This window comes from Homalodisca vitripennis, chromosome 8 (genome assembly GCF_021130785.1).
Source record: "Homalodisca vitripennis isolate AUS2020 chromosome 8, UT_GWSS_2.1, whole genome shotgun sequence".
Classification (NCBI taxonomy): domain Eukaryota; kingdom Metazoa; phylum Arthropoda; class Insecta; order Hemiptera; family Cicadellidae; genus Homalodisca; species Homalodisca vitripennis.
The window spans coordinates 54,575,806-54,593,418 of record NC_060214.1 but is presented as its reverse complement, the minus strand read 5'-3'; the positions used below and the strand labels follow the sequence as shown (position 1 = coordinate 54,593,418).

The following is a 17,613-nucleotide window of genomic DNA, read 5'->3' as shown; positions in this document are numbered from 1 at the left end:
GTAGACCTAATTTAAATTTGTTTTCAGCCTAACTGTGGAGAATATTTTGGCGGAGTTAGAAGATGATGATGATGATGATGGAGTCGAAAGACTAATCTACGTTGTTCCCCCGAACGAGTTTGGAGAAACCGACGTGGACAGTGATAACTCGGATGACGAACATGTAGGAAATATTAACAATCTTGGGCGCAATTTACTTCTGAGGTGAATGTGAAGTTTCAAACTGCATGTTCACCTGATGAGTCTATCTTAACAGTAAATAGTTCTTGCATGAGTAATGTTTCAAAGGAATGATATATCTACTGCATGGATTGAGACTGAACGTGAGGCAACAGCTCAGGATCCACAACCAAGTAAACTTAGCATAAATTTAGTTACATCTAGTGAGTTAAGTAAAGGATCAAAAAACGCCCCCATAAAAAACTAAGTATGCATTGCTTTAACTCAGATAGTGAGAGGGAAGTGACAATGAACCGACTAGAAAGAAAAACTAAACGGAACAAAAATGATAGGGAGAAACATTTATAAAAAAAAAAATTAGCTGCAAAAGTAAAGGAGGAAAAAATAAATCAGTTGGAAAACTTCTAAAACCTAATTTTGGAATGGAAACTAATTGTGAGCATTTGCCTTGCTCTGATGAGGCTATGGAGAAGCCAAACGCCATTTGAATTTTTTTTCATTATTTTTTAATAACGAACTGTTAGACTTGATCTGTGAGCAAAGTAATTTGTATGCTTCACAAAAAAATGTAAATTTGAATTTGACACGTGATGAACTGCTTGTGTTCTTTGGTGGACTGCTTATGTCGGGGTACGCAAAATACCCCAATAAAAGAATGTACTGGTCAAGGGACAATGATGTGCCCACTTTGTTGTCTGAAAGTATGCGTTTGCAACCGCTTTGAACAAATCTTACGCTTCCTCCACTTGAATGACAACAGTAAGATTGATTCTGATAGGCTCTACAAGCTACGACCATACATATAAATCTTGAACACCGCTTTTGCCCAACACGGGGGGCTGGATGAAAATCTTTCAGTTGACGAGAGTATGATTCCTTATTATGGTAAAGCACTACTCTAAACAATTCATCAGAGGTAAGCCAATACGTTTTGGCTTCAAAAATTGGGCAATATGCTCTTCCAGTGGCTACCTTGTCAGTTTTTTTTCAATTTATATACAGGTGTTGACAAAACTCGTGAGAGTAAGTTTGGACTTGGGGGTGATGTGGTTATTGAACTATTAGAAAAAGCCAGGGTTCCTACAAACAGTGGACACAAGATTTTTTATAGATAACTTTTTTACCTCAGTTCCACTCGTAAAACATTTGGCTGAGATTGGAATTTTGTGTAACTGGAACATTGAGAGCTGACAGAAGTGAGTATTGTCCGTTGAAAAGTCCTCAAGATCTTAAAAAAGAACCTAGAGGGTCCTATGACTTCCGAACTACTGAGAGTACATGTTGGTAAGATGGCATGATAATAATATCGTTACAGTGGCCACAAACCATGAAAATCTAAATGTGGGAACCACAACAAGATGTCAAGAGAGAAAAAAGCAAAGGTACAAGTGCAAACAGCCTACGGATTTTTGCCATTTATAACAAAGGAATGGGGGAGTTGATCTCCTTGATCAAAACATTGCAACATATAGGACACGAATGCGCCAACGGAAGTGGTGTGGCCTATATTTGTATACCTTTTCGATGCATCAGTCTCCAATGCATGGTTACTGAACAGGAAACTTCTTCCCTCTCAAGACTCCATTCCCCAACTGTTAAAATTCCGGAGAAATTTGGCTTTATTTATATTGAAAAAGTATGGAAAACCCTCTACTCAAGGGAAGATATCTCCTAAACCACTCCCAGAAGTGATACGTGACAACACTGACCACTGGCCATTGGAGAATGAAACACAGAGAAGATGTGCTAACTGTACTGGAAAAAGGCAAAGTTCATTTGTTCAAAGTGCAAAGTGGGACTGCATCCTAAGTGTTTCATGGACTACCATAACAGAAAGTAACATGGTAGTTCACAAAAACCTGTTTGTAAATATTGATTTGTTAACTATATTTGTGCTTAGTTCCATTTTATTTACCCTCTCATGTTTTAGAATTTTATCATCATACAATTTGTAAATTTCGTCGAAAGACGTTTTTAAAATACTGTGAAATAAATATTTTCATTTTAGATGGTGTTTATATTGACATCCAAAACACTTATGCATAAAATTCTTTTATATTGTACACATATAATGGAGAAAGATACAGTCATAGCGTAACTTAAATTTCTGCTAAAATTTCACTAATGTAGTCACAGTGCATGATGTCCTATTTATAAGACGGCTGAAATTTCACCAAGGTAGTCATTATGCATAACGTCCTATTTATAAGACGGCTGTTATTTCACCAAGGTATCATTATGCATAACGTCCTATTTATATAAGACGGCTGAAATTTCACCAAGGTAGTCATTATGCATAACGTCCTAATTTTATAAGACGGCTGTTATTTCAAAAGTAAACTATATAAGTTTTTTTTAATATATTTTTCCCATGTTTTATAAAGTGCAAATAATGCATTTAAATTAGTTTCAAGAAAAAAAATTTACAAAAAAAAAACTTTTATGCACTAATGGGTTAATAAAAATGGAACGTGCTTAAGTGCTTAATTCCGTAAGTATGTAATTTAAAAAATTAGGTAAACATATTTAAAATCAATAAACTATAAGTTTTTTTTTTTACCGATCCTCCTACACTTCGGTCTGGTACCCCAGATACAACCTGCACGTACACGCAGTGCCATGTATACCACGTATTACTCTATACGATTTAATCCAATCACTATAGTACGTTCTAAAAGAGACTCAAATTTTTGTAACCTAAGACACTTTAGCGAGAGATAAAAGTCCAATTACAAGTAAAATTCGAATTTTCAGAATACTGTAGATAGACCGTTTACTAAGTGGCACAAAAACGAACTTTTAACTTATATCTGGGCTGCAAAATTAATGTCAAGGACTCATATCGTATTTAAAATCTACTCTCGCACTTTTAGCTTTCAATTATCTTGGCAAATAACATGCGTATAAATAAAATAAATTCATTAGCTGTAATTTAATGATTAACTACTCAGTCTATACATTAGATAGAAACTAGAGTAATTCTAAATATTCAATAAATCACTCAATCGATCAATGTTTTATTGCGAGGGCATGATATGATTGCTTCTACAATCCGAACACTCTCGCCAACTGGTTGTTTTCACAGGCACCCTACAATGCCGCTCCATAGGTAAGGTGGGGGTAAATAAGTTCATAGTACGCCGTCATCAGAACCTGAGTTGGGCACTCCTTAGCTAAAGACCTCAATACATGTATGTATGCCTGATGATAATTTGGCGCAAACTGGTCAATCTGGCAATACCATGTCAACCCTCGATCTAGGTGTATTCCAAGGAATTTACCGCTGGAAAATTCTTCCAGAAATTAACTAATATGACGGCAGGGCCACATTCTGAGTCAGACGTCCCCAGAGCAAAGTTCATGACGTTGTATTTTGTTGTGTTTGCTGAATTTTGAACGCAATTGTTGATTTCAACATAAGTCTGTTCTTCCAAAAGAGATTTTGATTTTCCACTGAAACGGAGTGTCGTATCATCAGCATACTGCACGATTTTTCTATGCAGTAGCGATGAACCAATGTCATAGAAATATATGAGAAACATAATTTTACTGAGAATTCATTCCTGCGGAACCCCGTAGCTCAATTGGATTAAATTTAAAAATTGATTTGAGATTTGGGCAACTTGATTTATGTTACCTAGAAATGATCTAAGACACAAGTATGGCTCGCCTCGCATACCATGTGATTCTGGTGTTTCAAGCAAAGTTTTGGAAAGCACTATTGGAAGTACTGTATAAACATGCTAAAGTAAATGACTTTTGATAATTAATAGGATAGCAATAATATTAGAGAAATTACTAGCAGATTGAACTAAACAAAATTTGAATAGTAAAACAATTCATACTTATATTTGAAGCAATGTTGGTAAAAGAATATAGTTCACAAAATAATTCTTTTAGGATAGAGCAGGCAGTAAATTGAACTTTTTCAGTATTGATAATGTAGGTTGTAACATGGGTTTGCAATACCTGATATAAACTATTTACTGATTGCAGACTAACTAAAGGAGCTTAGCGACAGGGATTTGAAAGAAGTGAAGTTGAATGCAGTAATTTTATTCAGGGGGAAGAGATAGACTCCGATCCTCCTACAATATGGTCTGGCTTCCTAGATACAACCTTCAAGTACAATTAGTGTTCAGTATACTAATTATTACAGTTGGGGTTAAATTATCATTTTAACACTTTAACTAGAAGTATTTTATATTTTTAAGAAAATTCTATGAATTATATGGTACAAAAACGGATTTGTAACTTAAATATGAGAGTAAACTGGGCTAGTTTAATATAAGAAAATTTTAATAATGGATCTACACTCTTTATTTCATTGTGGTTATTGAACAATTTTATATATTATACCACTTAGATATTGTAAAATAATTTTCCAAAAACAAATTATAATAGTATAGCAAAAAGAATAGAACTTAAAAATGGTTAGAGTAATAATAAAATGTAAAAATTAAAACTTTAGGCCAGATCTACACCCTTGAATACTTACAGTCTACTCAGATAGTAGTTAGTAACCACTTTTCTAAAATAAAGAGACAGAATATCCTCAGAGAGATAGACTTTCCTGCGGTACAGTAGATCACAAAGACGTTTTAGTACTGTCGTTTGCCAAGATCTTTCAATATCATATTCATCCCAGTTTTCTTATTCTCAGTAAAGAAGATCTTTGTGATGTTGATTATCGTGTACATTAAACTTTATTATATTTATTAATAAGTATAAGATATTTTAAGATAAATAGATGATTCTAATCGCATTATTCATTTTAAAACAATAATCAAATCATTTAATATTGACAAGAACCAAATAACATATTTAGGTTACTTATAAAATATATCCAAGTTTAAAAGTTCGAGATTATTATCTTTCCTAATTATTTCACTCAATGAGCCCGGGATAGAGCTAGCCTCCCCTTCTTCAAATGTGACATGATATATATAGTGTCCGTTATTCCTCTCTATGTTATAAAAATATGTTCTTTAGCAGATCTTGTCTGCCTATAGAACATGTTGGGAATAAAATTATCTACATGCATCATTAAGTAATTTTCTTTGATGTAACATGAGGCCTGGCATAATTATCATGTAGTTATTGTAAGTTGTGTGTGGCATTCTGAAGACTGCATACATTTATAATTATAACTAGAGGGGTTGTGGGGGTTGGCCCACTCCGAACCATACACTTTCTGAGTATCCTATCTTTTTGGTACTGCTGGAGGTTCTTTTAGGGCTAAGTGTAATTGAGAGTCTCTCAATGTCTAGTCATAAGTAAACATAACAGAAGTGGAACAATGACATGGAAAGTACAATATTCTACTTGGAATCTGCCAAGTTTAGGAGAAGAAATTATTAGGTCTGTGTTTGTTATACAGTAAATGTTATTAGAAAACAATAAAAGTTAATTCGCTGAGCATTATGGAAGCTTATCACTGAAGGGGTTAGAAAACTGTATTATATTTTTGTCCACAATTAATCTTGGAATAAAACTTATCTATATACTTGAAATTTTGTTTGAACTTTCATTTATATCCTAGCAATAATGAGTTTGCCGATTTTGTAGATAACCCTGGGAATTTTGCTGATCATAAGTGACTATAACTTACATTGGTCTTAAACGTAACCATAATTTCAATGAGGAAGTAGTGAGCAAGTACAAAATATACTTGTTTAAACAAGCTGCATGCAGTCAAATATGGTTTTAACATGAGTCATATTAGCACATTACACTTGTCTATTCAGTCATAAAACATAATATAATGGAAATTATTTTTGCATGTTCCGAGCTTTTTTATTCATACAACGCTGTTGCTCCATGAACAAAGTGTGAAATAAATTATTTGGCAAGGTATTTTGAAGAATAGATTTTTAGACTTGGACTTTGTCTAAGCATCTTAAAAGCCTCCATATGCGGACACAATTTTTATTTTGTCTGTCTGGGTAATGAAAATATTCTTTTTTGTAGGAAATCTGTCTATTTATCTGTCCACAGAACATCTCTAGTGTTACATTTGCTTACACTTTATATATTAAATTCAGCGTCAGCGAAGCATGTTACTTAACACGAGGTGTAGCGTACTACCATATATTGTAAATATAAAAAATAATTATATATGAGATCATATTTTCTATATATAGGCATGTCCGAAAATTTTGAGAAAGGTTTTTCTATGTTGCACTTCTTTTCAGGTTCGCTGTGAAGTATATTATTATTGATATGTTATGTTAGACTTTTATAGACTGACAAGTAGAGGTAAATGTTAATATTTGAAGGAAATTTGCTCCAACCATAGTACACAAAAATATGATGTCACCGAGAACTTAGTTGACAAATCTAGTTACCAAGGTAGTTGTATAACAACACCGCCCTACGAGAGACAAGTAGGTGGGATGAAAGCTAATGATGTTAACAATGAATGACGCCGTGGGAAATCACCAATTAGGTATCGATTTTAAAATTAAGAGAAGCTGACTAAAGGGATGTGTCGCAGTTTCTTTATGTGACTCATGAAATTTAACGACTTCGTAATAATACACCTACGCAAACGGTGATAAATATATTATATAAGACTTTTGAATAATTATATTGATTAATCTGTAAAAACAACACCACTTAAAAAAAAAATTGCTTTATAATAATTTTGAATTGGAAATAAAATCTTTTAAATGTCATAATATATATATAAAACAACCTGCTTTAATATATATTTATAAAAAATAATTTATCATGAAATATTTATAAATTATAACTGTACGCATTTATACGCTAAGGATGCTCGTTATAATTTTATAAAAGAATTAAGAACACTCCACGCTGCTAAAAATTACAAGTAAGCTAAAACCTATACGCCTACAGTTTCTCCCATACTCGAGATGCTTAATTGTAAAAAAGGTTTTATTAAATCTCTAAGGTAGCCAGAAAAAAAGTTTTACCACGCTACTGAGTCGTAGACTTCAATAAGGCTTAGTCTAATACCATGATTATAAATGCACACTCATTATTGCCTATGATAAATAAAGTTTCGTGAAGGAGTTAAAAACCTCAGATGAAAGTTTTATTGAGATATCCTGCGGATTGTTAGATGACCTACAAGCTCAACCAAATTCTACAGAGTGACATAACCATCATCAAAACTGACGTCAGTTGTCGCAAAAATAATCCTTATGTTGCAAAAAATATAAAATATTTTAAATTCTTCAAATCCCAACTGTGGAAGTCTCCACATACTCTCTGAAAAACAAATGGTATTAAAAGACGATATAAAAAATCGTCTTTTCGCCACAAAGTAATTTCAAAGTTTAATATTATCTAGTTATCATACTACTAGCGTGACGATGTTTTCACCATTTATTCTTATTTATTACGTTGTTGTTACTCCGTATTTTAGTAATTAAATTAGATATGTATTAGATAATATATTATTCAATAAATTATTTACTATTTAAATGCATATAACATGTAATATAAGGAGAAATCCAGTTAATCGCTTCACGTCGCCCTTGAGAATTAGACAAACTCTTGTAATTTAAGGCAACATATAGACTAGCTACCATTTTGTACCACAGTATGTTTTATTACTTTGATATCATAATTGTTTTTTATAAACAAATGTTTTACGTTTTAAATTATAACACTCTAGTTCATAATATTTAAAACGATGTATATGATATAATATTTGATTTTAACCTGATTTAGTTAATTTATTTTAACGGTTTTTCATAATAAAGGGGAGCTTTCATATATAACTAGTCATATATTGACGTGTATATAATTGTTTCTAAGTTTTAAACTTATAAAAGGTATATTACAACCACTAAAGAAGTCCACATAAGCGGGCATACTTAATTAACAGATCAAGTTTTATGATCCTTAATAAATTATAAATATCTGATCGATTGTTAAAGTAGATATTCAAAACTATTAATAGTTTTTGTTTCCGATGAATTGGAAACTAAGATACGTATTCATAAACAAAACATTAACTACATAATTTAGTACATATAATAGTAATATTTCATACAATGGACAGAATCATCGTTTCAAAAATCAAGTGAAAACGCTAATCCCCTCGTACCCGAAACAAATAAATTAGAATAAATAGAAAAGCATATTATCTAGGATGATTTTATGGATGAAATTTAAAAAAAAGCATATTATATAATTTTGCAAAGATACTCTTTAGTAATATATATGGATGTTCTGTAAAACTGTAACAAGCGCTATGAGTAATCTATGTGTATGTGATGAAAGACATTTATGTGATGTTCATAGTCAGATATAATTTTATGATGTAAAAAAATAACAAAGGAACATAATGCATGCGGTAGTTTATTTTCAGGTAGTTTTGATCAATAATAGGATATATTTTTATCTATTTTCATAGAAAAGAAATACTGCCGTTTCGGATAATATCAGTGGTATTTCATGTAATAAAAATGCGTATTAGTATATAGCCTTTTTTCTTATATTTAAAAAATTCCAATTATTAATTTATAATGACCAACAAAAGAACCAGTATTGGAAAGCGTATTATAACAATATATATTCTTGAAATGTCCTATGGAAAACAGATATTTAAGAGACTAGATAGAGAGATGTAGGAGTTTTCCAAATGACTTAGTGACAGGTAAATGCAAGAAAATAAAATGTATAACTCAACTCTCGGTCTAGATGTCACCCTGATGTATAGGCTTCTTTAACGCTCAGCTAGTTTTCAGATGTAGAAGAATATACATCATCATTGAGCTCTAGTTAGCTTACATCCAAATCTTTTCTTACCAACAACTATATCAAAGTAATCTCATGTTGAAATGTTATATCCAGTCTGTTAGAAAATATTATTTATCTGTAAATTTCTCGTTACCATAAGGAACAATGTGTCAATGTTGAGCTGAATTTCATTGGATGGATATGGAACAACACTAAATTTTAGGAACATTTCATTGCTCTCATAATGTGATAATACCTCTGCCATTAAATTCTGGGAGGAGTGAATCGGGTATTTTGTCATCCCTTACATGAAACCATGTGCAGTGCTGAAATTATTTTAACATATTTTAAAGGCAACATAAGCGACACAGTGCTTAACACGAAGTTGGGCGGAAACAGCCGACAACAGCCGAGGGTGGTTAAAGCCGCGTCCAGTACCAGTCCCGTCCTCGCGCTCGCGGTGTGAACACTGTTTTTGCAATGCGGCTAAATGTAAACTCTGAAGGATTATGTATATAGGTACGATTGTTTATTCCATAATTTAAAGTCTTAAAACTTTATCATTTATGTCAGTTCATATGTAACTCAAAACAAATATAAATTTTTTTGTAACAGTAATCTTTTTAAAACTAATTATCCATTAAATAATTTAACTACTCTTTTCAATTAGCTAGTGGATTACTGAGCTATAAAACTTACTGGTAACTGTTTTTTATCTAAAAACTATTTAATACTTGATCATAAAAATGACGTGCTTATTTCTAATTTCTTAAATTATTAAAACATATTTTGAACCTTTTTCAATCTAAAATATATTTCCTAATACTACCCTTTAAAGTTTAATATATTCACTATAGTTCATGTCCGTTTCATTAAGAGTTTAAATTTACGAAATAAAATGTTAAATTTTTTAAGCTTTCAGAATACGTTTGTTTGATTTTTTAGAATAGCTAGATTATGACGTTGAATGTAAAGTAGTTACCATACCTACCAAGAATTAAAACTAGATGTTATAAATATATTATTATTCTACTCACATTTCTGTTTGAGTGTTGTAAAATTATTAGATATTATGCCAGAAAAATATTCTTCAATCTTACTATATGAATCATTATTTAATATCCCAGTTCTGACTTAATTGTCTAATATTATAAACTGTTTGACATGTGCACAGAAACACTCACATGTTTTTTTATTTTTTTTTATTCACATACATTTTTATTGTAATTTATTTTGAGCGGTATTACTTTGTAATATCGTTAGGGATGTCTATAAAAATACTTATTTATGACTATATGTAACATGTGTCATATTGGATTACAAAACATTTAACCTATATTAACTTGAAATTTGATATTTATGCATTAGTTAATTTTAATTTTATAGTGTTTCATAACATTAAGCTAACTAAACAATTGGTTGCGGTTTGAACAAAATTTTGTGTGTCTGAAATATTAAATTATTTGCAGACAAAAAAAATCATCTTACAACAAAATCATGTTCTAACAAAAACATTAAGGAACATATATCTTTAAACTTATTCACCGTTAAAAAAATTAACTTAAGAACAATCCAATACCCATTTAAAGGTATGAATTTTAGTCGCGTATCACACTTATAGTTCAAAAATATGTATTTCATATCACTTAAATAGTTATATGGGAAAGGAAATTTACGGAAAAATACTTTGCTATACATTTTAAGAATTAAAAATATAAATTTAGGAATTGTCTAAACAGTTTGTGTAAAAGGAGTTTTGTTGAATACTTGATACTTTACAGTTTTATGAGAATAAAAAAACTACTCATCGGATTTTTTGGATAACATAGAAAGAATATTAATCTATGTTATATATTAAAAAGGGTAGTGGTAATTTAAATTCGTTAAAATAAAAAAATCAAGGACTGGTGTCGTGGACAGAGAGAAATCAGGTCAGTTTGATTTAGTTTAGAATTACAAGGCACATTACTAGAATAGTATATATAACAATTTGCAGAGCATTACTATATAATTAAGACTTTATAAGAATTTTAAATATAATTGAGATAATTTCCATACTGATTTGGACATAATTAGATTATGGTAATGATGTTTAAAACTTAATTTCTTTTTAATAATGTTTATTTTTATAAACAGATTCGTATGAGTAATACTCTTAATAATATGTAACATAGAGTCCAAGGTATCACACATAATTAATCAAAAGTACAGTGCCTTTTATAAACAATGTTGATCATTACGATAAAAAGTGTTTATTAAGTGTCTATTGTGATTCGTTCCTTGTTAAAGCCATGACCACCTTGCGGGACAGCTCCCCTGGCGACTCTGAATGTTGCAAAACGTTATAGATTTCTCAATGGTTCGACATTTTCTAGTACTTCGTTCATACAATCATACTTTTCTGCCACCACTATTTTATAATTGTTCTTAAACGGAGAACTCAAATGATAGTTTGCTGTATTATTATTGTAGTGTATTTAGATGACTAGATAAGTTCAATTATGAATACAAAATTCATTCTTACTATGATATCTCTTACATCAGTTAGAGACTATTTACCAAAACTGCAATACATTTTAAAATACAGTCTTATAATTGCTAGGTAAATAAAAGTTAAATTTGTTTTAAATACTTGTCGATATCAATCAAATATTTATTACATATATTTTAGCATATAAGTAATTCGTAAATTCGAATCTACAATAATCTTCCTACACATTTAAAATTTTTACATATTATTCAAGAAAACATCCATAAACCTCGTGAATGTTTGATAGTAAATATAGAAATATAGCAAGCAGAAAAACTAATACTCATTATACTTTCATTTAAGCGGACATATTTAGAACATCTTTCCCCCAAGGAAGCCGTTGGGCAAGTTACACAACGTAGCTTAGCTATCTTTTTCTAGCTATCAAACAAAAAAGGGGGAGATCCGATACAGTACAAGGTAGATAGTACGGATAAAAAGAGCTAAGGTCGCAGTCAGGAGTTGAACCGGGCGCTATCTCTAACTACTCTCTAAAGTCCAATGTCTTAAACATCTTGGGAATCGGCAGTTCCAATCATTCTTATTAGAGGCATTGTGTTAGAACCCGATCAAAAATCATGGTCTATTTTACATAGACTGTATTTCCAATATTGTAAAAGAATTTATAACGATGAGAGATACGTAGGTACACGTCTTGTACTCCCAAGAAATCTTTTTTTTTACTTAGATGAAAAATATTTTTCATTTAAGTGATCTCATTGGGCTTTATGATGATTTGAAAAATATACAGCCCGTTTTGTGAAACACCATAAATAATATAATAATGAAAATTTACGTGTAATGTTCATTTTATTATAATAATGTCATATAAATAATTATGAATACATGTTTATATTATTTTTTCAAATGGTTTTTCATGCTTTGGTGTAGTTATAATGTAAGAAGTACATGCCGTGCAATATAGTAAAAATAATTTGTATTTATTAATAAATAATACATTTAATATTACACCACATATCATAATAAACTGTATCACTTACATCCATACGTTATGATATCTTGTAATTATTTCTTCTACAATATTAAATGTACTTGTCCCTTTTGATTAGGGTACAATAAAATATTTTAAATACAAAATAAAACGAAACTAAATAATAAATTTATTTGTTTATTTAATTGCCTGAAAGTTATTAAAAGTATTCGCTTTGAAGTTGAAAGTTCATTTTTAGCAGCAATAAATGTATCTGTTTACCTGCCTTCAGGATAGGCAACTTGAAGGCAGGTTGAACCATTTGAACTAAAATAGCCAACATGCATGTAAGCTAATTATTCATAAAAGAGAAACTTCCAAAGTTTTTTTTAATAAAGGAATCAGTTGTGTAGCTTAAGCTAACTAATTTTTAGGCCTTCACAGCTCAAGTTTCAGGAGAAAAATTGAACTTGGACCATCTAACATAGCGATGGGTAACCTTGTGTATGTTTTTATTACTAAAGCAAAATATTTGGGAAAATATTGCATGTTAAACTTCTTTGAAAAGTAAGTCATCTAGCGATAGTTTCGACCTAAATAGCTGAGGGTGCTAAGTCACAACTAAATTCTGAGGAAAAATCTTAAAATGCTACATCTTAAACTTGCATCGAACACAAATGGCTTCATTAAAAAAAAACTTTTTATACTTAAATCGTTTTATAAATCAATAAGAAAAGGTACAATGTTTTAATGTACCTAAGAAAACAATGTTTAGAGGGGAAACTTACATTTATAGCAAAATTTGTTATTTCTTATCGATAGCCACAACATTTTTTATTAAGTACTTTGAATATATAAGTAATGTAATAATTGGCCAGTTTACTCAAAATTTAAAGAACAAAAAGACCTATATCGATGAATGATAGTATAGGTAATCATTTTTGTATAAGATTTAAATCTAAAACGAAACTAAAATTCTATATACGAAACCAAATACCACTCGACGGAATCAAAAAAATATTTTTACGCCTGTCTGTTTCACGATATATAGGAATCTAACTGACCATTTGACTTGTATTTTAGGGTAAAAACTCATTTCAACATAGCCAACATCGAGTCTGACGTTGGTATGTTTGACTCCATTAAATTATTTGGCTGTGCGTTAACTACCTATTTGTACATTGCATTATAGTTAACTATCAGGGTAATCAAAAACATTGCAAAACTCATATATTTTCAAATAACCTGAGTAAGACGTGATACACAGTAACAGCTGAAGTCTAATGAAATGAGCTATAGACTTGAATTGTACTTGCCTCCATAGCGAAGCCTGTTATTTGACACGTGATATTGCGCACTCTTCAAACCTTGTAAATATTTTAATGAGAGCACAAGTCTTAAAAGAGGAAGTTATTTTCTAACGTATAACATAGTAGTATTCAACCTTTTAACCACATATTTTATATAAATACATGTGGAATTAGAATACAGGTATCATGTTGCTATGAATTAGGGCTATGAATAATGATTAAATAATTATCCTTATCGATCATTTGCTCTAGTTGAGACTCATAGGTAGTGAACGTAGTGGGGTATGGAGCCCTCATCGAACAATGAGTCATGACTTTGTCAAACACAGCCTTGGAACTATTACCATTGTCTCATACAGTTCTAAATTAACCCAAACTACAGAAGAGACATGCATCATAGGTGGAATTAATATTATAGCTTATTATTTATAGCTTACTTAATATATTAATATAGGTCCGAGGATAACTCTTAAATTACCTCATTCTCTATCTGTATGTATGATAACTCACTTGAAAATATATAGAGCTTTGTGACAATAAACAAATATTTGATTTCGTCCAATGTTTAACTGTATTGATTTTCAAATGGTTTAACTTAAGTTAAAAATAAATTTTATATATTTTCTCCATTGCTGATATGGGTTGCATTAGCGGCATCGAAATGTATGTATCGGTTTAGTTTATGGGCTTAAAAACAAAATTTTAACATATAATTTCTAGTCAACATGAAAATATTAAGTTTTGTTTATTTTTGAACAATTACTGAAATATTAGTTTTAATTCTATATTGAATTGTTTACAATCGAGAAAGGTAATTTAGCTTTAATTATGTTATTACAAGAGCAATTAGATATTAACCTGAGTTTACATTACTTCCCATATGAGTGTTGTTTTTAACAAAATTGTACTTTACCTAGTCATTTGAAAACTTAGTAGTAATGTAATAAGTATAAACACACAATGTAATACACATGAAATGAATGGAATGTTTTGAATACTTGGTGTCAATTTAAAAATTAGAGACCACAAATACAGCAAAGTGTGTTTTAACGATCTTCCAAAGAAGAAACAGTGAAGTTTGGTAAAGTTATGTTGCACTGATTAACACCTTACTAGAAAGACAAAGATGGTAACAGATTACACACGATAAACATAACATAATTATAACATATATTCAACAGGAAACCTTTCATAGAGGCGTATAAAAGACGCACAAGAATTTTAACCTACCAGATTATAATAAAAACATACACTAATCGAATATGGATGAATTCTAGCGACAGTGCAATGATAGAGTAGATGCTAGAGGTAAAATATAATTTTTTTCATGTGATCTTCTACATTTACGTAAATTTTTGGAAATATGTTTCATCTATTGCAGTGATTTTATTAATTTAGTCTTAACATGAATTAATTTATTCTCTTTTTTATACCATAAAACCAGTGCTATACTGCTATAGGTCTAAAATTGGCTAAACAATTAACAAAAATATATTTCCTATATAATATGTAACAGTTTTATACATTGTGAAATCTTTTTCGTTCTACAATACGTACGTCATAAATATATGAAATTAAACTGTTACATTAATTGTGAATAATCACAACCGTTCATCTTATGATACTAAAGACATCCATCGAGTATATACATTTATTGCGTGAAGAGTAGCAAGGGAGCTACACTTTTTAAACCGCATTTGTAACGTAATAAAAAGATAAAAATGTTCCTACAAGTGAAAAAACTTTTCCGATACATTCCTGTTTCACGTGTGCGAATATGGAAACATTCTTATGCTAGATAATTAGCTTAAACATACGTATAAGGATGTGAAAGAGAAAATGTATTGTTTCCGGATGCTATTGTAGATTCTTTGGGATGTTACGTTTAAAGATACTGTTCACAATGGTACAATTGCTTGACGTTTCAAGATTCCATCTATTATAAAGATCAGGTTGTGAAAAGATTTGTTCCAAAGTTGATAACAGTTTCATTAGGTGTTTGCGGAAGTATAATAGATTAATTCTAAATAGATTTTAGGTCCTCTCAAATATAATGCAATGAATTAAAGTTCACTGACTCAGTCTTTATATTTTCATCATTAACAGAAATTTGTTATGAATGATAAACCTTTGATAGTTATATGCTTTCGGTCGATGTGTAAGTTCTGTGCCAAAATAGCATCTATTATGACTCATATCCCTTGTAAATTCCAATTCACGTTTATTATGTCTTGTGCCAAGCACTGTGTACAATAAGTAGCAACAAAGTCCATGTATTTGTGTCACGGGACACGGAGTGTTAGTAATTAAACAATTTTTTATAAATCAATAAATATATATATATATATATATATATATATATATATATATATATATATATATATATATATATATATATATATATATATATGTATATATAATTCAATTTCAATAAACAATTAATCACAAAAAGTATAGAAGGGTTCTCAATCTGTACGTGTGTGCAGTCCAGTGCACCAATGACAGTAGGTAAAAGAAAAATTCCCTGTCGCAGAACTTTTGCTTCATTTGCGTCTGATGGTGTTTTTGGGAATTTGATAAAAAGATTAGCTCTATCAATAATTTTATCAATAACACGGCTTACAGTTGTGCATGCTGTAGATCTATGAACATCCACATCTTCGGTTATTGACTGTATGAAAATTAGGATCGGCCATAAAAAGCAAGAATATCTCTATTTGTTTCCTAGGAGACAGTTTATCCCCGCGATTATCACTTGAATTTAAAAACTCCCCCTGGCTAAAAAATCTATGTTTTCCTTCTCGAAGCGTAACAGTTCTTTACACGTGTTTATTTCTCTACTAGCATTATACTTGTTTAGGTTGCCGCAAGTGCATGAACTCCGCCATTTCTGGCGTTAAATCATCCTTTAACCAAAATCTAGCGTGCCCTGAGTGTAACAACAAAATTCTAGCGATGGCTAGCTGTAAGACCTAGACATTTCTCTTTATTCACTTGGATTCGTAGGCAAGTGCTAGGTTTCCGGGAAATTCCTAGCAGTTGCTAACTCTTAGGCGCGCTGCCATTCTATGATTGGTTTAAAAGGCAATTGAATGAATCAGGAAATATTCCAGTTCTTGCTTCTTGGGCCACGAGAATAACAAAATATGGGCTCTAAGGGAAAGCCCAACGTTTTTTTGAAAGACGCCATAAGTTGAGCAGGGGCATGTTTGTTAAACTTGTAACTAATTGGAATATAAATTAAAATTTCAAACAGTAATATTTTACATTTCAACAATCTGTAATAATAAGTTCTCAATTTAAAAGAATATGACAGGGTTGTATGATTTAGAACTTTAATTTGTAATTTCATTTCAAAAAGATTGATTAAAATATAACAAAAAAAATTTAACCTAAAATCACAATTCAAACAACACACAAGTTACATTAAAAATGGGGTATGAAATCTAAAATGCCGAAGATTTCGTTTATAATTTAGGAATGTGACTATCAATTTGAAACTATCCTATTCTCTGACGGGATTTAGGACAAAAACAATTTGAATACGACCAGCTGTTTAGTGTCTATTACTATTGTCTAACATCATTATTCCAACCAACCATATGAGAAAACATAACCCACAACGGTAAATAAGTGAAAAATAGTAAACGGAACATTTTAAAATAGTTCCAAAACACATTTACACAGTTAGTTAAACAAAAATGAATAAATAAGTGCCAGACTGTTGCAAAAAAAGTTTAAAATAATGAAGTACCTCATCTAGTCTCTAATAGACCTAGGTTGTGAAAAATAGGAGTAACAGTATAAATATGGTCAGGCCAGATAAAGGGTAGATATAGGCTGAGAAGTCAAAAGTCGTTGTGAAATATAAGATGAAACCTCATCGCGAAAGCTGTTGGAGTTTTTGACGTGACAACGTCTTAAATTAGGTTGCGGCTCGGAGTCAC

The 17,613-nt window shown here is 30.7% G+C and overlaps 1 protein-coding gene across 1 annotated transcript in view; it reads left to right on the top strand.

The window, feature by feature from the left end:
• The first annotated feature begins 9,342 nt into the window (after nt 1–9,342).
• LOC124367133 (zwei Ig domain protein zig-8-like) overlaps nt 9,343–17,613 on the top strand; it is a 43,066-nt gene continuing 34,795 nt past the window's right edge. The window contains exon 1 of the mRNA XM_046823786.1: nt 9,343–9,414. The gene's annotated coding sequence lies outside the window, so the exon portion shown is untranslated. The remainder of the gene's footprint in view (nt 9,415–17,613) is intronic.